Source organism: Bos mutus, chromosome 3, assembly GCF_027580195.1.
Source record: "Bos mutus isolate GX-2022 chromosome 3, NWIPB_WYAK_1.1, whole genome shotgun sequence".
In the NCBI taxonomy this organism is placed as follows: Eukaryota; Metazoa; Chordata; class Mammalia; order Artiodactyla; family Bovidae; genus Bos; species Bos mutus.
Window position 1 is genome coordinate 25,927,549 of NC_091619.1, and position 24,941 is coordinate 25,952,489.

Sequence of the window (24,941 nt, forward strand, 5' to 3'; positions counted from 1 at the left end):
AGCTGAGATTCAAACCCAGGTCTAGATAATTCTAGAGACTTCACTGTCACCATTGTAGTAGATACTCAGTACATGGCTTTTATCTAGCCAGAAGGCTGTGACCAGAGGTTTTCAACCTTGGGACTACTGACATTCAGGGTTGGATAATTCTGTGTCATGGGGACTGTCCTGTGCATTATAATGTTTATTAACATCCATGGCCTTAACCCACAAGATACCTGAAGCACAACCCCTTCGCCTTGCACACCCACCCTTAACATCACGATAATCAGAAATGTCTCTAGACATTGTCAAACATTCCTTGGGGAGTAACTGTTCCGAACTGAGAATTACTCTTGTAGATGATTCCATGCATCTCCCTTCTCTCTCCTCATCCATAACGTTCATAAGCAGATGTAAACACAGGTGTGCACCTTCCTGGTAGGCAGGGCTATTCTAAACTCCTAGGATCTGCCAGTATTTTTCAGAACTCCTGCCTTGAAGTCATAAACCTCACTGCCTGGGTTGTGCTGAACAATATGAATGAGAAGGTCCACTTCACTTTATCATCCAAATATGTTCATTGCCAGGCAGTCTTCTGAAGTCACAGCTACCACTGCTCCTGCCATAACTGTTACAACTCTGTCTCTCTTCCCTTTCACATGTCTATAGAAATCACTGGGCATTTCTTCCCATATATCCCCTGTTTCTACTTTGTACCACTCATCCTCCACAGATAGAACAATCTCTCAGAGTTATGGAAGATACAGCTGGTATCCTTGGACAGGGCAATGTGAAAAGCAGTTACTAAAGAATGAAGCTCGAATAGTTGGCCACCTGATGCGAAAAGCTGCCTCACTGGAAAAAACCTTGATGCTGAGAAAGACTGAGGGCGGGGGGAAGAAGGGGACGACAGAGGAGAGATGGTTGGATGGCATCACTGACACAACGGACATGAATTTGAGCAAATTCTAGGAGATAGTGAAGGCAGGGAAGCCTGGTGTGCAGCAATCCATGGGTTCACAAAGAATCGGACACAACTTAGCGACTAAACAACAAGACATTACAAAGGAGAGGGCATGATGTGGGGAAACTGAAACAAGATCATGGAGGACCCTGGGTGTGGGAACTGTGTGGAGCCATTTCCAGTCCTAGGACTGAAGGGCAAGAAGGAGGTGTCATTACTTGAGCCTTGAGAGAATTTCTATAAGGTGGGTCTCATGGGTCCAAAACAAATAGAAAGCATGGGAGTCCAATTATTCAGCCTGTATGGTCAGATTCTCAGGCACAGAGCAGAGGGAGAAGGGCAGAGAGAGGATCTGGAGGGGCTGGGGAAGATGTGCAGGACAGGACTCTTTGCTACCCCATGGACTGCAGCATGCCAGGCTTCCCTGTCCTTCACCATCTCTCTGGATCATCACAATTTTGTCTGACCACATTCCCTGCTCCCTTCTCTAAATTTCACTTTGAAGTCCTCTTTATCAGATCATAGAGCTTCTTGCCAAACACATTCATCCTGGTTTTAAGAGATGCCTTCTTCTTGCCAGGAGCCTATCATTCTAGTATCACAAGCCATGGTTTAGAGAACCAAATCCTCTTTTTGGATATTATCTGTAGAGCCAGCTGTTCATTTCTCCTCTCCTCCTGTCTCTTCCAAATTCACAAAACCTCAGCTGGAAGAAGAAATGAGAAAACCTGATTTACTTTGTGAGATCTGGCTGGGTTTCTCCATCAGCTTCAGGAAGGAGTGACCATCTTATAGTTCTTTCCTTGCCTGATGTTCAAATCAGGATTTCTCACAACTTCAGGTCTTGGAGTTCTCTTGATTATTTTTAAGGGCAGAAGATGCTGCTTTTCCCTCAGATCTGTATTCATCCTGAGTAGAAAGGTTTTCAGGGAAGAGGGAAAGGGAACACCAAGGATTAAAAGTTTCTGGTCTTTCTCTTTTACCTTCAAGCTTTAAGCTTGCTGAAATTCCCCTCTGTCTTCTCATAAATGTCCCCCCATGTTTAATACATTCTGTATTATTTCTTCCACCCAGTCTAAGAAGCCTTTGTCCTCTGTGCTAAGACTTTTGTAATTTTCTAAAGGCTTTTTGGTTTCTTAAGGAATACCAGGGGCATTTACAGTGAGGCGAGAGAGACAGAGACACAGACAGACAGACACCAAGTAAGCAGACTCTGAAATGATCCCTTTGATGTTCCTATTAACCTGAGAGTCAAGTTGAAAAACAACCTTCTGAGTAATACTCCATTGTGTATATAATATGTACCACATCTTCTTTATCCATTCCTCTGTCAATGGACATTTAGGTTAAAAAAAGAAAGGAAAACAGCTTTCTGTAGTTCCTCCTATAAATTTCTGCTCCCGTTTGCTTCCAAGTTCCTGATCTCTTGGGAATTCTTGGTACCAGTGCTATTAAGTTGACATGACTGTTTTTCTCACCTAACCTCTGATAATCTGCAAAGTATTGGTAATTAGCAGTAAATTGCACTAGCTATAAATCAAGCCCAGTTCCTCTCAATAAACACGTGAGGCAAAGATACAGTGCTCTATCCACACAACCCATGATGGAGATACTTTTCACCCAGCTGCCTGTCTCTTGCCAGGCACAGGGTTTCGCTGCTGAGCTTCTCATTATAATTGCAGATTACATTATGCCTATGTTAAGATTTCCCTTCTCAATCTAATGGTAAACTTGACTACTGGATTTTTATTTTTAATTAAGATATCCTGGCACTTTAAAACAGTGCTTACAATAATTAGATTTAATAACAACTACATACACATAACAAACACAAATGGATAGAAAATGATTATATCAATCTTTAACTTATGTGATGTTTTAATTTATCAAAGTGGTTTTTAACATTTTCTTAAAGTTCATAGAATTTTTGTGGCATATGTAAGACATGTATTAGTTTTCATTGTTACAGATGAAATAACCCAGGAAAGACATCTGATTTATTCTCAGTGTTTGACTTCATCAGTCTTACATTTATTAGCTGATCAGATTAGTTCAACGTCTTTAAGTTCTGCTGTCAATATCAACATTAATTTCCTGACTTTGATGACTATAGTGTAATTATGTCCTATTCTTAGGAAATATACACTCAAGTATTTAGGAATAAAGGATCAGAATCTGCTACTCTTTCTCAAATGTTTAAAAAAGGAAAGATTATGTGTGTGTGTGTGTGTATTATATATATATATATGTAATATACACATACCTATAGATATATGGACTTCCCTGGTGGCTCAGCTAGTAAAGAATCCACCTGCAATGTGGGAGACCTGGGTTCGATCCCTTGGTTGGAAAGATCCCCTGGAGAAGGGAATATCTGCCCACTCCAGTATTCTGGCCTGGAGAATTCCATGGACCGTCCATGGGGTTGCAAGTGACATGAAAGAGTGATTTTCACTCCATAGATATACAGCCTATATATCATCTCTATGTCTATCTATCTATCATCTGTCTAGCATCTATGTAGAGAGAGAGTGCAAACAAATAAGTTTTATTGGTCACCTTTAGAGGTAGATAGGACACTACCCTATTAGTAACAATGTCTGGAAATTGGGAAATTAAAATAATTTTTAAAATTCTAGTTTTGTATTAATGATGAAAAGTTCATTTGTTGAATATATTCTTTAGAAGTTGGTCTCCAGGTATTTGACCACACATCATAATCAGTAAGGAATTGATTTTTCTTCTAGTTTCATTGAGATATAATTGATATCAGCACTATATAAGTTTAAGACGTACAGCATAATTAGATTTGACATACATACCTCACAAAATGATTACTACAATAAGTTTAGCAAACATTTATCATCTTATATAGATACAAAATTACAGAAAAAGAAATTTTTTTTCCTTGAGATGAGTACTCTTAGGATTTACCCTCAACGATTTTCAAATATAACATACAGCAGTGTTAATTATATTAGTCATGTTATACATTAAATTTCTAGTAATTATTTTTCTTATAATAAGTTGAAATTTATACCTTGTGACCACCTTTAGCCAATTGCCATCCCACCTCTGATAATTGCAAATCTAATCTCTTTTTCTATGAGTTTGTTTGTGTTTGAAGTATAATTGACCTACAACACTATGTTAGTTCCTGGTACACAACATAGTGATTTGACGTTTCTATTCATTACAAAATGATCACCATGATAAATCTAGTTACCATCTGTCACCATATAAAAATATTACATTATGATTGACTCTTTTCCTTACTCTGTACATTTTCTCCCTGTGACTCATTTATTTCCTAACTGGAATTTTGTATTTCTTAACCTCCATCTATTTCAGTTATCCTCCTAGCCCCTTCTTCTCTGGCAACCACCTGTTTCTCTGCATCTATGACTCTGTTTCTCTTCTGTTATATTTGTTTTGTTTTTTAGATTCCACATATAAGTGAAATCATACAGTATTTGTCTTTCTCTGATTTATTTCACTTAGCATAATGCCCTGCAGGTCCATCCATGTCACTTAAAATGGCAAAATTTTCATTATTTTTTATGACTGAGTAGTATTCCATTCGGGGAAGGCAATGGCACCCCACTCTAGTACTCTTGCCTGGAAAATCCCATGGATGGAGGAGCCTGGTAGGCTGCAGTCCATGGGGTCGTGAAGAGTCAGACACGGCTGAGCGACTTTACTTTCACTTTTCACTTTCATGCATTGGAGAAGGAAATGGCAACCCACTCCAGTGTTCTTGCCTGGAGAATCCCAAGGATGGGGGAGCCTGGTGGGCTTCCATCTATGGGGTCGCACAGAATCGGACACGACTGAAGTGACTTAGCAGCAGCAGCAGCAGCAATTCTCCATTGTGTGTGTGTGTGTGTGTGTGACATCACCTGTATTCATCTGTCTGTTGATCGGCACAGGTTGTTTACAAATCTTGGCTGCTGTAAATCATGCTGTAATGAACATAGGAGTGCATGGTAAAAAATTGTTTTAAACACAATCCCTCACATGTGCTGGCTAGTTTATGTATAAATAGTATATAGTACTAATGTAATGATAGGGAACATATGAATAGTAAATAAATCATATTTTAAAATAATATAAATTTTGTTTATTGATAATAGAGAAGCTTTTTTTTTTTTTGAAATTTATTTTTATTGAAGTATAGTTACTATACAATATTATTTATATAAATTACAGGTGTGCTGTTCTGTGCTTAGTCACTCAATCATGTCTGACTCTTTGTGACCCTGTGAACTGTAGCAGCCAGGCTCCTCTGTTCATGGGTATTCTCCAGGCAAGAATACTGGAGAGGGTTGCCATGCCCTCCTCCACGGGATCTTCCCAACCCAGGGATCAAATGAGGGTCTCCTGCACTGCAGGCAGATTCTTTACCAGCTGAACTACCAGGGAAGCCCAATTATAGGTGTACAATGGAGTAATTCACACTTTTTAGAGGTTATACTCCATTTGGAGTTATTATAAAATAGTGACCCTATAGTCCCTGTGTTGTACAGTAGGTCCTTGTAGATTGTTTTGTACCTAATAGTTTGCACCTCTTACCCCTCTCCCTTAAGCCCCTCCCCTCACCATTGGTAACCACTAGGTTGTTCGCTTTATCCATTAGTCTGTTTCTTTTCTGTTATAGTCACTAGTCTGTTGTATTTTTTAGATTCCATATATAAGTGATATTGTACAGATATTTACCGTCAACTCTGACTTATTTCACTTAGCATAATGCTCTCCGAATCCATCCATGGTGTCGCCAATGGCAACATTTCTTTCTTTTTGTGGTTGAGAAGTATTTCATTGTGTGTATATCTCATCTTCGTTATCCATCATCTATTGATGGCTGCTTTCATATCGTGGCTATTGTAAATAACGATGGTATGAACACTGAAGTCCATATATCTTTTCAAATTAGCTTTTTCATTTTCTTTTTCAAATATATACCCAGGAGTAGACTTGCTGGATCACATGGTTCAGTTCAGTTCAGTCGCTCAGTCGTGTCCGACTCTTTGCAACCCCATGAACCGCAGCATGCCAGGCCTCCCTGTCCATCACCAACTCCCGGAGTTCACTCAGACTCATGGCCATCCAGTCGGTGATGCCATCCAGCCATCTCATCCTCTGTCGTCCCCTTCTCCTCCTGCCCCCAATCTCTCCCAGCATCAGGGTCTTTTCCAATGAGTCAGCTCTTCGCCTGAGGTGGCCAAAGTATTGGAGTTTCAGCTTCAGCATCAGTCCTTCCAATGAACACCCTGGACTCATCTCCTTCAGAATGGACTGGTTGGATCTCCTTGCAGTCCAAGGGACTCTCAAGAGTCTTCTCCAACACCACAGTTCAAAAGCATCAATTCTTCGGTGCTCAGCTTTCTTCATGTGGTAGTTCTAGTTTTTTTTTTTTTTTTTTAAGGAAACCTCTGTACTGTTTTCCACAGTGACTGTATCAATTAACCTTTCCACCAATAGTATACAAGGGTCCAGGGTTCCTCTTTCTCCACATCTTTGCCAACATTTTTATTTGTGGTCTTTTTGATGATAGCCATTCTGACAGGTCTTTTTAATCCCACTAAAATTAACAAATGATATGTGGAGAGAGCAATGTTACTGAAGATGTTTATTTTTTAAAATCTTGACTTTACACATTGTAATTCAACAATTCAGAGTGCTAGTTCCAAGCTTAGTCTATCCTGATTCTTCAGTTTACAGACGACCACAGTGAGAAAGATATCTCATAACATTTGTAGATTCAGATAGGAGAGGTGGATCATTGCCTGCACATATGTGCTGGTTTTCATTGCAATTTGGCTAGTGAAATTCCATTTGTCTCTGCTATAAACCACTTCTACTTGCACACTAATCAGAAGGCATTGAATTTTATTATTTACAACTTCTGGATTTAAAAATCCATTGAAAACCCTTGTTTTGGAAAATTTTAAGAAAAGATAGTTTCTAAATTATTTTTAAAGGTGCTGCTGCAGCTGCTGCTAAGTTGCTTCAGTCGTGTCCGACTCTGTGCGACCCCATAGATGGCAGCCCACCAGGCTCCCCCGTTTCTGGGATTCTCCAGGTAAGAACACTGGAGTGGGTTGCCATTTCCTTCTCCAGGGGATCTCCTTGACCCAGGGTTGGAACCCTCGTCTCTTGTATCTCCTGCATTGGCAGGCAGATTCTTTACCACTGCATCAGCTGGGAAGCTCCAAATTTTCACAGAAATGTCAGTAAATTTGAAGTACTTCTCTTCTGATTAAAAAAAAAAAAGCCAAATTCCATCTCTAAATTCACAGCTTTTCAAAGTAATTTTTCATGAGTTCACCAGCACATTTCTATGAGATAGAAACAATTTTCATGGTCACTCCTCGTCTCATTAAAAATGTACTGTAAATATTCTTCTATATTTTACTGCTCTTGCTTTAATGAAACGAGCCACACCAGAGACGTGTTATAGCACTTAAAGTATAGTGCATTAGCAGTTAACTGACAGCAAAATAACCGGTGAGGTTTCCACTGCTAGCCCCTTCTTACACAGAGTATACATGTGGCTTGTGGCCATCAGACACTGACACAGAGAGGTCTTCACTGTTGGTCAGTGTATTAAGTAATAGAAAATTTATTTCATTTTAGCTGAAACTTAAATATATAGTTCTAATATTTCATTCCTGCACCCACAAAGGATTACCCTGCACTTCCCTTGGGGTACACATACTCCTCTTTAGGGAACACTGACTTAAAGGATATATTCCAATTCATCTTCTCTTCCTTTCAGGGCTGTATCCACCATAATGTAGCATCATTTCCCCATAGTGTTGCTTTTTCATCATCAAGTTTGAACTACACACAGCTGCCCATTCTCTAATGTCTTCCATGTATTTCAGTGCTTTCTCAAGACTTACAAATCTACCCGGAAAAGTATGAAATGAGAACACCAGTTTCTTTTCCAAAATTGATGCTAATTAAGATATAAGTATAAATACTGTCTATGATTGTAAGATACTGGAAACAACCTAAGTGATCATGCATAGGAGAGAACAGGACATTACACAATAGAGTACTATGCAATTATAAAAGAGAAGGCAGAAGACCTCTATGAGCTGATGTAGAGTGATTTCTCGGATATGAAGGTGATGACTCTGTTTTCTTCTTTGCCTCTAGTTCCTAGCTCAGAACCTAGGAATAAGTAGGGAATAAGTAGTCAGTAAATTTTTTTTTAAATAAATAAAATCAGGCAATATCAAGCAACCAGAATACAGTCTCAATTCTGGAAGAAGACCCAAAGGTCTCTGAGCAGCAAATAGCCATCACAAAGTCTAAGTAAGTGATGTCATTAGAGGGGCAGAATAGCCTTCATGACTTCACCTAAACAGTCATGTAAAGAATGAAGCAACGGATTGAAAGATGCAGGACATGTCAGGCCCAGAGAAATCATAGGCAGAGTAAAGGCAAGAGGCAGAACCATCAATGACAACAACTGCAAAGTGGACCACGAAACATCGAGGGGTCGGTTAAGGACTCCCTGATGAGGCAACACGGACAGTGACCCTGATCTATTCCAGGAGTCCCTTGAACATCAGCTATAGTATAACATGATGCACACCTGTGCCCAAGTGATGACCTCATCACCACATCCACTTATTTATTGTCTATAGGCCCCCTCCTTGGAAACAGACATGAGGCCACTTAATTATAAAGAAAAATTAAATCACATTTCATATGGTCTGACAAATTTCCATCAAAAATTTTTATCAACATTGGTAAAATAAAAAACGTGACCAATCTCTGTTATGAAATTTTTAAATATACCATTGCCTCTGGAAGGATAAAGTTTCTGTCATTTTGGAAGATGAACAGAAACTCTTTTTCCCGTGGTCATAGCAGTGACCATGGTCATACAAGGTGATCACGCAAGGTGCCATGGCTCCAGATCAGGGGAGACGTGAGCAGAGGGCAAGGGCGCTGGGGGAAGGAGGTGAGGCAGGGGGAAAGGAAAGCTAGTGTGGCCACGTGGAAGCTGAGAAACACAACGGCTAGGACAGCTCTTTCTGCCTGGAAAACGTCCGCAAGACCCCCAGGGCTGCCCCTGAAGCCTCTGCTCTGGGGCACAGGCCCTGCCCAGTTCACAGGCACCACTTCCTCCCCTGATCAGGCCTCTGGCCTCCCCCAGGGTCTTCAGATGCCTCCTCACTGGGCAGCTCTTTGTGCAGCTGGGGCCCCTGGGCCCCCTGCTCTGTCATCCTTGCCCTCTGTTGCAGCTCCCAGCCTGCTTTGTGTTCTAGCCGCCCCCAACCCCGCCCCCCGCCCAACTGCTCTGTGCGTCCTCTTCTCTAATTCAATCTCCCACTCCTCCCCCACCCACCCCAGACCTTTTCACTGTGTCTTCAGAAACTCCTGTACCAGTGTGGGCACATTCAAGCCATATTTCCCACCTGTCTGGGTCTTAAGTGAACTCTAAAGGCCTTGCTTCCCCTGGGGCCCTCTCTCAGGAAGGTGGCTCATTCTCCACATCCTCAAGATCTTCAAGCCAACTTCATTTGCCAAGGTTGCTTCGGCACCGCTGTCTCTGTTAAGTCCGACATCACTGTGCTCTATCACCTCCTACGCCTCTCATCTCTGTCACTTAGCAACCTTTTCCATTTCCCCAAGGGCACTGAAACTGATCAGTGCCCTGTCCATGGACAGTCGCACTGTCCATGCCCTGGTGACTTCAGTTTCCATGTGGACAGCCAGGCCAGCTCCCAGCCTGACTCTTCATTGACCTCCTCAAGGTCACCACCAGTCTTCTCTGGCCACTTCTTCCAAGGAACCCAGAGTCCTCCCTGAGGAGTTCTGCTTTCTGGCCACAAGGCACTCCTTCCCACTTTCCTGCTAAGCCTTCTTTTCAGTCCCAGAGCAACTTTCATTCTGAGGTTCCTCTGGTTTCTCTCGGCCTGTTGAGACCTACTTCCCTTCCTTCCTTTCAACCTGGTCCCAGAAGAATCTGGGTCTGGCTTTCACCACCGAAACTGCTGTAACTAAGATGGCCAGTCCCCTTGACGTTGCCAGGTCCAAGGGACATTTTTCATCCTTTCTTTTCCTGGAACTCTCTGCTAGTCATGATACCAGTTCCTCCATCTTTCTTGAAATACTTGGCCGTTGGGCTTCAGGATCTCACCCTCTCCTGTTTGTTTCTGCACCTCTTAGAACAAATCTTTGCTGCTGTCTGTGGACTTCTCTCTCCTGCCCCTGTTGTGAATGTTGCTCATTCCTCAGGGCCGGCCTTTGGCTCTTGATAGAGGCAGTGGGCTATTCAAAGGAGCAGGGCTTGTTTACTTAGGTGTCCAGTTCCCTGACTGCATGCTCATCATGTGTGCAGTACAGTGAGCGCTCCTTTCCTTGCTCCTTGGGTTTATCTCCACCCGCTCCACAAATGCTGATGTTCCACAGGGCCCCGTACTTGCCCCCTACTCTTTAACAATGTGCCCTTCTCTGAGTCATGTCACTCACATCTCATGGTTTTAGCTCTCACGCATGAATTGCAGATTATTTCCAGCTCAAGCTGCTCCCTGAAAACTAGGGTTTGTGACCCAGCTGCCTTATGGAAATTTTCACCTGGATGTCCCATCGGTTCCTCAAACTCATTATGCTCAAAACAAAACTCGTGACCAAAGGTACATGGACCTTAATTATTACTAGCATTACTCAAGATACTATCCAAGATGTGGCAACAACCTAAATGTCCACTGACAGATAAATGGGTTAAGAAAATGTGGTGTGTATACATATACACACACACACACACACACACACACACACACTGAAATATTACTCAGCCATAAAAAAGAATGAAATAGTGCCATTTGCAGCAACATGAATGGACCTAGAGATTATCATATTAAGTGAAGTTAGCCAGAAAGAGAAAGACAAATATCATATGATATCACTTATGTATGGAATCATTAAAAAAGTTATAAATGATTTTATTTCCCAAACAGAAACTCACAGATATAGAAAACAAATTTATGGTTACCAAAGGGGAAAGGGGCAGTGGGGAGGAGGAATAAATTAGGAGGTTGGGATTAAGATTTACACTTTACTATACATAAAATAGATAACCAGCAAGGACCTACTGTATAGCACAGGGAACTCTACTCAATATTTTATAACAATCTATAAGAGAACAGAATCTTAAGAAGGAAAAAAATATATATATATGAATTACTGTACTTTACATCTGAAACTAACATGATATTGTAAATCAACTATATTTCAATTTTTAAAAAATAAATACAAAATCCCCCACTGCACTCATTATCTATCTGTAAGTCTCTTCTCCTTTTGTCTCAAACCCAACTCAAGGTGGAGATTTGAGCTCCATCCATGGTCTCATATTCTGCTATCACCACCAACATATTCCTTGTACCCATCTCCTCATCTTGACCTTAACTCAAGCCTCTACCATCTCTCAGCTAAATTACTACAGTAATCTCCCAGCAGGTCTTCTTTCTTCAGCTTTCTTCTGTACTGCTGACACAAATGTAGCATAATTCAGATTTTGTTCCCTGTTCAATTTCTTCTAAGCTATTTAACATGTTGTTTAAGACCCTCGATGAACAGGTCCCTGCTTAATTCTCTAGACTAATCTCCTTCTACCACCTGCCTGATACTTTCCAACTGAGTAGCATTTGTTTTTCCTCTGCTTAGAAGAGCTCTCTTATTCCCTCATTACCTAAGTTAATGTAACTCAACCTTTAAGACTCAGCGTGGTTGTTCATTTCTCTAAGAAGCTGTCTCTGATGTGCACCATTCCTCTTCATCCCTTCTCCCTTTCCCCTGAAACTGGGTTAGTTGTCTCTCCTCTGATCTCCCATAAAGTATTGTTCAAAGTCCATGTTGGTACTTGGTATGTGATATGTAAATACTTCTTTTATGTGTCTCTGTCCCTCCTAGGACTAAGTTCCTTAAGGGCAGGAATTATACTTTATTCTTTAACTCTGATGCCTCGTATTGTATTTGCCTCATTTGATCACTAAATAAATACTTGTTCTTGAAGCTAAGTAAGCCAAGCAAGGACAAATGTATGCATTAGAGGGGTGATGTGGAGGGGGAAGAGGCCATGGTGATCTGCATTCTGCTTTGGTTTCTGTGGTTCTGTGACTGCCCCAGTGCACTGGCTTCTGCTGAATCAGCTGAAGGCCACTGGAGAGCAGAAATAACCACCCAGGGAGTGCCAATGAGGGGATTTCTACTTGAAAAGTCTCCTCAGCCCTTCCCCTACTGCCAGGCTGCTGGTGTGGTCATTACCCCTTATGACCATATACCCAACCAGGCCGTGCCCCTGATCCACTTTGTTCTCCTTGATGGAAAGGCCACTTTTGTCCCTGATGACTGCAGTGTTCCCCAATGTCACAACTCAGCCAAAGTGGACCATTTCTCTGTACTTCTAAGACTCCTTCAATTTGGATTTAACTCCCTATCTCCAAAATCAAGTGGATGTTATCATCAATATGATACAATTTAGTAAATATATAGTATCTTAGATAGGCTTCTGTTCTATTTTCTTTTTTTAACACGGCTGTCATAATTGACCCAATCCATTTGGTGAAAAACAAGTCTTCCTGAAGTTGGGAACCATGTGTTCATGGTACTTATGCAACAAGTACAAAATTTGCCAAAGCACAAAATATCAGATCTATACCAGGCATTGAGAAGAACAGCAACTGAGATGCAAGTTCCATCCTCAAAGGACACAGTCTATTGCAGCGTCTGTTAAGTAGGACATATGCAAGCCAGGGAGAAGAACATCTGTTGAAGTTTGGGGAGAAAATATTATAATTTCTTACATTTCTAATTTCTCTTTCTAATATTCTAACAAACTTTTTATCTAAAAAAAGAAATCAGGACTTCCCTGGTGGTCTAGTGGTTAAGAATCTGCCTGCTGATGCAGGGAACACAGGTTCAATCCCTGGTCCGGGAAGATCCCACATGCTGTGGAGCAACTGAGCCATCACAGCTGAAGTCAGGATGCTCTAGAGCCTGTGCTCCGAAACAAGAGAAGCCACCTCAGTGAGAAACCCACACACCGCAACTGGAGAGTAACCTCCACTCGTCACAATTAGAGAAAAGCCTGCATGTAGCAATGAAGACCCAGTGCAGCCGAAAATAAAGATAAATTTAAAAATTAAAAAAAGAAATTAAGTTCTACTAATATTTAATATGAGAATTGATCCTGGTTCCTTCAGTTGATATTTATGTCCTATAATCATAAGTCATGTGTAGTATAAGAGGGTCCTTGGGGAAGAGTGGGATGGATCAAACTTACGGGGTTGTGAGTGGAGACCTCGGTCATTTAATCACTTCCAGTGCACTGTGACACATTGCAGCTTGATGTGCTTGGTAAGAGGATTTGCAATTATATTATCTAGCTTTAAGAAAATTAACCCTCACAAAGAGACAAGTGGCTTAAAAAATTCATTTAAAGATGCCATAAATTAAACATAATACTAATAATACAGGCACAAAGAAACAAAAAAATGATAACCGTCACTCAGTCCACTGCTAAAAGGAACCCTTCATCAACCACATTTTAATAAAAAAGAACAATGTTGATCTAAACAGATCCAATAAGAACATGTCCCAAAACTCTAAATTATCAAGAATGTTAATTAATTCATAATGAAAGTCAATCTGAGTATATCTTTCACCTTGAAATAAAGCTAATGATAGCTCAATGCCATGACAATAACCAAGATTTTAAAATATTAAGCATGAAGTTTCACTTCTGATTTAGATGTAAAAAGCTGCAGAGAATGTTGTTTCCATCCTAAAAATGAGAAAAATCCAGGAAAAAACCAAAACCCTAACTTGTATTGCACCTATCGGAGAGCTGAGGAAATAAGACAATTGAACAACTTGTGTTACAAGCTTTTTTCTGCCTCACTGTGTAGCTTGCAGGATCTTGGTTCTCTGACCAGGGATTGAACTCATGCCCCATGCCTTGGGAGCATGATGTCTTAACCACTGGATGACCAGGGAAGTCCCCCAAACCCTTCTAAGGAGAGACAGAAGACATAAACTCTCTCACCCATGGCAGAGCACTCAAGAAAGAAGCATAGTCTATGACACAAGAGGAGAAAGAAAAATAGCTACAAATTTAAGGAACTGCCAAAGGCCAAGCGTGGGCTAGCGTGTCAGTTCAGAATAACGAGGGCCCCAACCTGGAGTTTATATTGTTCGCAAGCCCTTATTTTTGGACCTCTACTGAGTGCTCATGACAAAGACTAGAGGTAGAGCATGTATACAGAAGGTAACTAACAAGTGTGGGGGCTGACACAAACACCATGCACTTCCCCAGACTCTTCTTGCATGTGAAGCAAAAACTGTAAGCTTCTAGGGGAGGAGCAGCAAAGGTTGTTGCTCAAGACACAGGAAAAAGATGCACCGTGGGAGGAAGGAAGGGCATAAGAGACCATCTCTAGGGGAGAACCACAAAACCATCTTGAGCCTCAAATCCTCAACTGATATCAAGCAGAAATTTCCTACCACTGGGAGAGGGGAAGCTGCCCAACATTAGGCATAAATACAAAGCAGAATTTGGCTGCCATCAGGAGGAAGAGCAGGAATGCAGAAAGGGACTGCACACCTGAGGCTCAAGAACATAGGTTCCCCCTAAGACTCAGACTGGAGTAGAACGACAGAGAAATTCTCTTATCTCCAATGGAAGTAACAAAGCATGATCTGTCCAAGGCTGAGTCTGTGGTGAGAGATCTTCTCTGTGGTGCTGGCATGCAAGAAAGCTGATGGTGGATCACCAATCCTAAGAAAAGCCTCTGGCATAACAGTTCCCATCTGAAACACAAGGCAAACACAGCCCACTACTAAAAGAATTTGAAGTCTACGGGGTACTGATGGTAAGCATAGCACCAGTAAAACCCAAGTCCAGCTCAACTCCCAACTAGACTGACTCTCCTGACTCAGTCCTCCATATTAATGACCTAACAAAAGAACAGTCATGCTTATTTCCTGGCATAAATCATATTTATTTTATTCTCTCTTGTGCCACAAGTAATATATGGTTTTTACTGAAAAATATCATACACACACACACCCTGCTATTAAGAGACAATGAGATAAACAGGAGAAAACTCAGGTGACACCCAAATGTTGAAACTACTAGACAGTGACTTTACAGTAACTATGATTAATATATAAAAGGATACGGTGGAAAAGATAAACAACATGCATAAAGAGATGGGGAATTTCAGGAAAGATGGAACTGCTAGAAATGAAAAACCCAATACTGGAGATGAAGAACGCTTTCAGCATGTCCATTAGTAGACTGAACTAGCTGAGAGAATCGCTTAATTTGAAAATTTGTCAACAGAAATTATCTGAACAAAAATCCAAAGTGAAAGAAGAATAAAACAAGGACAGTAACAGCAAGATAACAGAGCATCCAAAAGAGCTAGAACATTATAACATACTTGTGTTTGGAGTCCCAGGATGATAAGATAATGGCTCAGTTCAGTTCAGTCACTCAGTCATGTCCGACTCTTTGAGACCCCATGGACTGCAGCACACCAGGCCCCCCTGTCCATCACCAACTCCCAGAGCTTACCCAAATTCATGTCCATTAAGTCGGTGATGCCATCCAACCATCTCATCTTCTGTTGTCCCCTTCTCCTCTTGCCCTCAATCTTTCCCACCATCAGGGTCTTTTCAAATGAGTCAGCTCTTCACATCAGGTGGCCAAAGTATTGGAGTTTCAGCTTCAACATCAGTCCTTCCAATGAACACCAAGGGCTGATCTCCTTCAGGATGGATTGGTTGGATCTCCTTGCAGTCCAAGGGACTCTAAAGAGTCTTCTCCAACACCACAGTTCAAAAGCATCAATTCTTCGGCACTCAGCTTTCTTTATAGTCCAACTCTCACATCTATACATGACCACTGGAAAAACCATAGCCTTGACTAGACGGACCTTTGTTGGCAAAGTAATGTCTCTGCTTTTTAATATGATGTCTAGGTTGGTCATAACTTTCCTTCCAAGGAGTAAGCATCTTTTAATTTCATGGTTTCAGTCACCATCTGCAGTGATTTTGGAGCCCCCCCAAAATAGTCAGCAACTGTTTCCACTGTTTCCCCATCTATTTCCCATGAAGTGATGGGACCGGATGCCATGATTTTCATTTTCTGAATGTTGAGCTTTAAGCCAACTTTTTCACTCTCCTCTTTCACTTTCATCAAGAGGCTCTTTAATTCTTCACTTTCTGCCATAAGTGTGGTGTCATCTGCATATCTGAAGTTATTGATATTTCTCCCAGCAATCTTAATTTCAGCTTGTGCTTCTTCCAGCCCAGTGTTTCTCATGATGTACTCTGCATATAAGTTAAATAAGCAGGGTGACAATATACAGCCTTGACGTACTCCTTTTCCTGTTTGGAACCAGTCTGTTGTTCCATGTCCAGTTCTAACTGTTGCTTCCTGACCTGCATACAGGTTTCTCAAGAGGCAGGTCAGGTGGTCTGGTATGCCCATCTCTTTCAGAATTTTCCACAGTTTATTGTGATCCACACAGTCAAAGGCTTTGGCATAGTCAATAAAGCAGAAATAGATGTTTTTCTGGAACTCTCTTGCTTTTTCGATGATCCAGTGGATGTTGGCAATTTGATCTCTGGTTCCTCTGCCTTTTCTAAAACCAGCTTCAACATCTGGAAGTTCACGGTTCATGTATTGCTGAAACCTGGCTTGGAGAATTTTGAGCATTACTTTGCTGCTGCTGCTAAGTCGCTTCAGTCATGTCCGACTCTGTGCGACCCCATAGATGTCAGCCCACCAGGCTCCCCTGTCCCTGGCATTCTCCAGGCAAGAATACTGGAGTGGGTTGCCATTTCCTTCTCCAATGCATGAAAGTGAAAAGTGAATGTGAAGTCGCTCAGTCGTGTCCGACTCTTAGTGACCCCATGGATCAAATGAGTGCAATTGTGCAGTAGTTTGAACATTCTTTGGCATTGCCTTTCTTTGGGATTGGAATGAAAACTGACCTTTTCCAGTCCCATGGCCACTGCTGAGCTTTCCAAATTTGCTGGCATATTGAGTGCAGCACTTTCACTCATCTTTTAGGATTTGAAATGGCTCAACTGGAATTCCATCAACTCCACTAGCTTTGTTTGTAGTGATGCTTCCTAATGCCCACTTGACTTCACTATCCAGGATGTCTGGCTCTAGGTGAGTGATCACACCATCATGATTATCTGGGTTGTGAAGATCTTTTTTGTACAGTTCTTCTGTGTATTCTTGCCACCTCTTCTTAATATCTTCTGTTTCTGTTAGGTCCATATCATTTTTGTCCTTTATTGAGCCCATCTTTGCATGAAATGTTCCCTTGGTATCTCTAATTTTCCTGAAGAGATCTCTAATCTTTCCCATTCTATTATTTTCCTCCACTTCTTTACACTGATCACTGAGGAAGGCTTTTTTTATCTCTCCTTGCCTTTCTTTGGAACTCTGCATTCAAATGGGTATATCTTTCCTTTTCTCCTTTGCTTTTTGCTTCTCTTCTTTTTATAGCTATTTGTAAGGCCTCCTCAGACAGCCATTTTGCTTTTTTGCATTTCTTTTTCTTGGGGATGGTCTTGCTCCCTGTCTCCTGTACAATGTCACGAACCTCTGTCCATAGTTCATCAGGCACTCTGTCTATCAGATCTAGTCCCTTAAATCTATTTCTCAGTTCCACTGTATAATCATAAGGGATTCGATTAGGTCATACCTGAACGGTCTAGTGGTTTCCCCCACTTTCTTCAATTTAAGTCTAAATTTGGCAATCAGGAGTTCATGATCTGAGCCACAGTCTTGTTTTTGCTGGCTGTAGAGAGCTTCTCCATCTTTGGCTGCAGAGAATATAATCAGTCTGATTTCAGTGTTGGCCATCTGGTGATGAACATGTGTAGAGTCTTCTCTTGTGTTGTTGGAAAAGGGTATTTGCTATGACCAGTGCATTCTCTTGGCAAAACCCTATTAGCCTTTGCCCTGCTTCATTCTGTACTCCAAGGCCAAATTTGCCTGTTACTCCAGGTGTTCCTTGACTTCCTACTTTTGCATTCCAGTCCCCTATAATGAAAAGGGGACATTTTTTTTGAGTGTTGGTTCTAAAATGTCTTGAAGGTCTTCATAGAACCATTCGACTTCAGCTTCTTCAGCATGACTGGTTGGGGAGTAGGCTTGGATTACCGTGATATGAATGGTTTGCCTTGGAAATGAGCAGAGATCATTCTGTTGTTTTTGAGACTGCATCCAAGTATTGCATTTTGGACTCTTTTGTTAACTGTGATGGCTACTCCCTTTCTTCCAAGGGATTCCTGCCCACAGTAGTAGATATAATGGTCATCTGAGTTATATTCACCCATTCCAGTCCATTTTAGTTCTCTGATTCCTAAAATGTTGACGTTCACTCTTGCCATCTCCTGTTTGACTTCCAATTTGTCTTGATTCATGGACCTAACATTCCAGGTTCCTATGCAATATTGCTCTTTACAGCATTGGAACTTGCTTCCATCACCAGTCACATCCACAACTGGGTGTTGTTTTTGCTTTGGCTCTGTCCCTTCATTCTTTCTGGAGTTATTTCTCCACTGATCTCCAGTAGCATAATGGATACCTACTGACCTGGGGAGTTCATCTTTAAGTGTTCTATGGGGTTCCCAAGGCAAGAATACTGAAGTGGTTTGCCATTCCCTTCCCCAGTGAACCACATTTTGTGAGAACTGTCCACCATGACCTGTCCATCTTGGGTGGCCCTACACGGCATGGCTTAGTTTCATTGAGTTAGACAAGGCGGTGGTCCATGTGATCAGATTGGCTAGTTTTCTGTGATTGTGGTTTCAGTCTGTCTGCCCTCTGATGCCCTCTCTCAGTGCCTACTGTCTTACTGGGGTTTCTCTTACCTTGGATGTGGGGTATCTCCTCATGGCTGCTGCTCCTGACCTTGGACGTGGGGTATCTCCTCTTGGCAGCTGTTAATGGGGCAGAAACATTATTTGAAAAAATAATGACCAAAAATTTCCCCAAAATAATGAATGACAGTAACTCACTATTCCAAGGAGCCAAGACACCCCTACAGAGGATATTTGCCAAACAAACAAATACCTTACACACACCTAGATGCATCATAGTCAACCCAATTAAAATATAAAATCTAGAAAAAATTTCAATGACAGCTGTGGGAGAAGAGGAACACATTATATATAGAAAAACAAAGATAAGAATTAAGGCAAACTTCTCATCAGAAACTATGTAGGCAGAAAGAAATGACGTATGTTTTTAAGGTATAGAAAGAAAAAATTAAAAAAAAACAACTACCAACTTAGAATTCTATACCCAGAGTAAATATTAAAAAAAAAAAAAGAAAAAAATAAAGACATTTTCAGAAAAATAGTAGGTGAAAAAATTTGGTGCCAACTGACCTGCTCTGTAATCAAAGTAAAGAGTGTTCTCCAGGCAAAAGAAACACATTACCAGACAGGAACTTATATCTACAAAATTATATAAAGAGCTCTGGAAATGATAAAATGAGTTTTGTTCATGCTGTGTGGTTTGCAGGATCTTAGTTTCCCAATCAGAGATCAAACTGGTGCCCCCTGCAGTAGAAACACAGAGTTCTAACCCCCTGGACCACCAGGGAATTCCCTGGAAACAGTAAAATGAGTACTTCTCTGTAGTATCAAGGAACAGATTTGGCTGCTCTCGCCTTCTGCGAAGGACCACATTCTGCCTATGGAATGTGGTTCTTTCTCAATAAGCCTGCTTTCACTTTAACAAAAAAAGGAAAGAAAAAAAGGGACAGACTTTGATACATGCGACAACGTGGATGAATCTCAAAAGAATAACTGTGATTGAAAGAAGGTAAACAAAAAAGAGAACATAGTATATGATTATACTTTTACAAAATTCTAAAGATGCAAAACAATCTCTAGTTATGAAAGTAGACTAAAGCTTCTCCATGGGAGGAGAAGGGACAATGAGAGGAGATGGGTTACAAAGTTTACGATGGATATGTTCACCATCTCGATTGTGCTGGTGATTTCAGGGTTGTACATGTATGCCTAAACTCATGTACACTCTAAATGCATGCCATTTATTAAATATAAACATTATATATCTCAATGAAGCTTAAAGGGGGGTAAATACAAAATAAAATTACAGTGAGATACCACAAGACACCAGTTACAATGGCTTAAAAAATATGTTCTTTAAAGTTACAATAACAAACACTAGGGAAGTTGTGAAACAACTACAGTGTTGCTGGTGAAAATGCAGATGGTACAACTACCTTGTAAAACAGTTGGCAGTTTCTAATACAGTTGAACAAACACTCACCATACATGCCAACAATCTCACCTCCAGTTGTTTGCCCAGGAGAACTGTATACTTATGCCCTCATAAATACCTGTCTGTACACAGTTATACCAGATTGTTAGCTATATTCTTAATATCTAACTGGAAAAACTCAAAGTCTTATGAATGGATAAATTGTATTACATGCACACCACTCACTACCGCATAGTACAAAAGAGGAAGGAACAACTGATACACCCAACAACTGGATGAATCTCAAAAGCTTTATGCTAAGAAAAAAATACCAGGCTCAAAAGTTTACATACTATGATTCCATTTTTATGTCATCTGAAAAAGGCAAAACTACAAGAACAGAAATCAGATTCTGGCTGCCCGAGGCTAGGTGTGGATAAAGGGATTGGCTACTAAGGGGTACAGGGCATTTTTAGGGGATGGAAATGCTATGTACTTTGTGACGGTTACATGAATGTAACATTTGTCAAATTCATAGAACTGAACGCCTCTGAAGGGGGAATTTTACGCTATAAAAACTATACTTAAATGAACTGATTGAAAAAAAAAAAGGCATCCAAAACCTGAATGCAAACCTCTTGAGTTTTTTCAGGGATGTTTAAAATCGTGCCATACTCAAGATCTACTGCTTTTAAACATTTCACTCAATATGATACGTGTTTAGAAGTCTCTTTTGAGGTTTTTTACTTTATAGCAAAAGCCAAATACTGCAGGAAATGGCTGAAAGAGTACACAGAAGCTAATAGAGCGACAAACTAAAATGCATTCCCATATTGGCAAATTCCTTTGATGGACACTTGAGAAACGTTGCTGAAGATGTGAAGAAACAACTATTAAAACAATTTATGTGGTGTTGGAAGTTTGTTACTTAGTTGGATGAAAGAACAGCAGCTATTTCCAACATGTTTCAGCCATGGTACTTTACAAATTCTATTTCAATAATGAAATACGTGAAAAGCTTCTCTTTTTAAGAGGGCATTAAAGGTAAAATGTAGGGGAGAAGATACACTCACCACCAAAATGATCTTTAATAAAAAAATGACTTGTGGAAAAATTGTGGTGGTGTAACCACTAAGAAAATGGCTGCTATAACTCAAATAAATATAGAGTCTGGGGCCAAAGATTCTATCACAAACAAAATTGATTCACTAAATAATTCCTATGCAAGACTTTTCTGTATAGAAGTTGGAACAGAAGGGCACAAGATAGAGCCAAGTAATTAGTTTTAGAAACAGGAGTCCATTAAACTATAGTTGAATCTTTGCAATATAGGAAACTGGAAGAGAGCGTATAGTCTGCTGCCCCACAATGAGATATGCTCGCTATCACATGGCAAAACAGTCAAAGAATTATTTGACTTTAAGGTTGGTGTTCCAACCTTGTTTTTCTTTGATGACAAAGAGCTGTCAATAGCATGCTGTGTGCTGTGTGCTTAGTCACTCAGTCATGTCCAATTCTTTGCAACCCCATTGACTGTAGCCCACCAGGCTCCTCTGTCTATGGGGATTCTCCAGGCGAGAATACTAGAGTGGGTTGCCATTTCCTCCTCCAGGGGATTTTTCTGACTCAGGAATTGAACCCGTGTCTCCTGTGTCTCCTTCATTGCAGGCAGATTCTTTACTGGCTGAGCCATCAGAGAAGCCCCAAATCTCTTGTATTTGAACACAGAACACTTAGAAATAGGAATTTCCAAACTGTTAAGGTATTTTCAAATAAAAAGATTCAGGGCTTTGAACCCATTTGTTAAAAAAGAATAATACACATTACAAGGAAATTTGCTAATCAAATTTCAACAAAACTTTGGCATATTTAGGGCTTCCCTGATAGCTCAGTTGGTAAAGAATCCAGCTGCAATGCAGGAGACCTCGGTTCCTGGGTCGGGAAGCTCCCCTGGAGAAGGAATAGGCTACCCACTCCAGCATTCTTGGCTTCCCTGGTGGCTAGCTAGTAAAGAATCTGCCTGCAATGCAGGAGACCTGGGTTTGATCCCTGGGTTGAGAAGGTCCCCTGGAGAAGGGAATGGCTATCCACTCTAGTATTCTGGCCTGGAGAATTCCATGAATGGGGTCACAAAGAGTCGGACACGACTGAGCAACTTTCACTTCCACTCTGGCATATTTGATAGGTAAGGTAGAAAAATGAGAATCATAATTTAGTTAGCACAACCAATAATGAACTTAAATTTGGGTCTTCGAATTTTTATATTATTTGGGTCTTTGAATTTTGTATCTTTTTCTGCCATATTAGCCATAAAAACCAGATTCTAAAGAAGTTGAACTTCAAATCAGATCAAGTCATGTTATCACAAAGGATTAACCAATAACTAGTAAAATAAAGCTTATTGCTCTTAAAACTATATGTTACCAATAATATGCTGCTAGAGGTTTTTATATGCTAATGAGTAAAATTATCACTCTTAAAATGTCTTTTTTGCATATGCTTATAGTTACAAAATATGCTACAATAGTACATGTATAAAGTTTGTTAATAATGAACATACATACCCTGGATATGTATGCTGAAAATTTTTACTGATGGGGTGCAAAATTTAAGAAAATAGATTGGAAATAGCTGTCTAGTGAAATTAACAAATAATTATAAAGCCTTTGTAGTCTCACAGTGTCTGGCACAATGTTAGATGCACAGTAAGTTTTTAAAAATTACTGTGACTCTCTACCTCTGGATGCAAAATATAGTAATTTATATATGATCCTTGTGTGTATATACATTTCTCTCTCAAAATATACATTTCATTTGGCGAATAATTCTTCTGTATGAGTATCTTTGTGTAGAAAACCACGACCATAGAAGCAATAATGCATAGTGGTTGCAGTTTCTGAATATGGACTGCTGCTGCTGCTGCTGCTAAGTCGCTTCAGTCGTGTCCGACTCTGTGCGACCCCAGAGACTGCAGCCCACCAGGCTCCCCCGTCCCTGGGATTCTCCAGGCAAGAACACTGGAGTGGGTTGCCATTTCCTTCTCCAATGCAGGAAAGTGAAAAGTGAAAGTGAAGTTGCTCAGTCGTGTCCGACTCTTAGCGACCCCATGGACTGTAGCCCACCAGGCTCCTCCGTCCAAGGGATTTTCCAGGCAAGAGTACTGGAGTGGGGTGCCATTGCCTTCTTCTGAATATGGACTACCTGAGTCTAAATCTTGGCCTTACAATTTATTAACTATGTGACCTTGAATACACTAGTTCTCTGTGTCCTAGTTTCCTTGCATGCAACAGGGCCTACCTCATGGCTTTGTGGTGAAGATAAATGAGTTAATACCGTAAAGTCCCTTGACCTATGTTGGATACATGAAAAGTGATCACTCTAGGTTAGTTGCCATATGTATATATACACACACAGATACACACAATCTGAATGAGTATACGGGATATGTGTATATTTCATGTAACTTCATTTATATTTCTTGTTCTCAATATGTATTTGTATACATATTTATATTGAATAATAGTAATAATATTAACAATATTAACACTTATTTAACATGACAGTAAATTAAATATTATATATTTGGAAGGACTGATGCTAAAGCTGCAGCTCCAATACTTTGGCCACCTGATGATAAGAGTCAACTCACTGGAAAGACCCTGATGCCAGGAAAGATTGAGGGCAGGAGGAGAAGGGGCAACAGAGGATGAGATGGTTGGATGGCATCACCAACTCAATGGACATGAGTTTGAGCAAGCTCTGAGAGATGGTGAAGGACCAACTCCTCTGAGGGGAAGCCTGGCGTACTGCAGTCCATGGGATTGCAAAGAGCTGGACACGAATGAGCAACTGAACAACAATCCAATGAGCAAACCATGTGTATATATATATATTTATAAGTTAAAGACTAAATAAACTCAGCATTAGTTTAAGTGCTTTACACACATTATCTCACTCATCTTTGGAAAAAATACATAACATGACATAATTTTGTTATTCCCATTTTACAGATAGAAAACTGAGGTCCAGAAAGGTTACATAACTTCCTTAAATTCACATAGCTGGCATATGATAGAGCCAGGAAGTTTTTTTTTTTTTAAATCACTGCTTACCATCTCCCCACTGATTTAATAATATTATTTAGTATTGGGGTAATAATTCACAATATCTTTATTTGCCTGGTGCTTAGTATTTTATAAAATAGCTTTACACACAGTGAGTTTCATAACCAGTCTGTGAAGTGAGTTGGACAGGATTGTTATCCTCACTATTATAGGAAAGAAAACTGGTACAACTGAAACCATAGGTGTCTTTTGGAGGAAGTGTTTCTGTGTTACAAACATCCTGGGTGCCTCTGTACCCAGAGAGTCAAGTCACTGTCACCTTGTCTCAGACAAGGGTGCTGGTCCTCCCCGGAAGCATCACAGACTAGTGAGAGCCCCAGGCATAGAAACCAAGAATCATGGCAACACAATATGTAGTCTCTAAGGGAGATATGAAAAGAGTGCTTATAGAGCACAGAACGTGGGACCGTCTGTGCCAGGGGGGTCTTAGAAAAGATGAAGGTGGTGGTAGGAGAGGGGCGGGGGGCTTTCCTGGAAGAAAGAATGCGTGTATGCAAGTGTGAATTCATGTTTATGACCATGACGGTATGTCTAGGCATGGTTGTGTATGAATCTGAGTGTGTACCTGTTTATATGGGCTTAC

General features: G+C 40.6%; 1 pseudogene; it reads right to left on the reverse strand.

Annotated features, from left to right (window-relative positions):
• Positions 1-24,941, reverse strand: part of LOC102265528 (galectin-related protein pseudogene) — an 84,069-nt pseudogene that overhangs the window by 58,687 nt on the left and 441 nt on the right.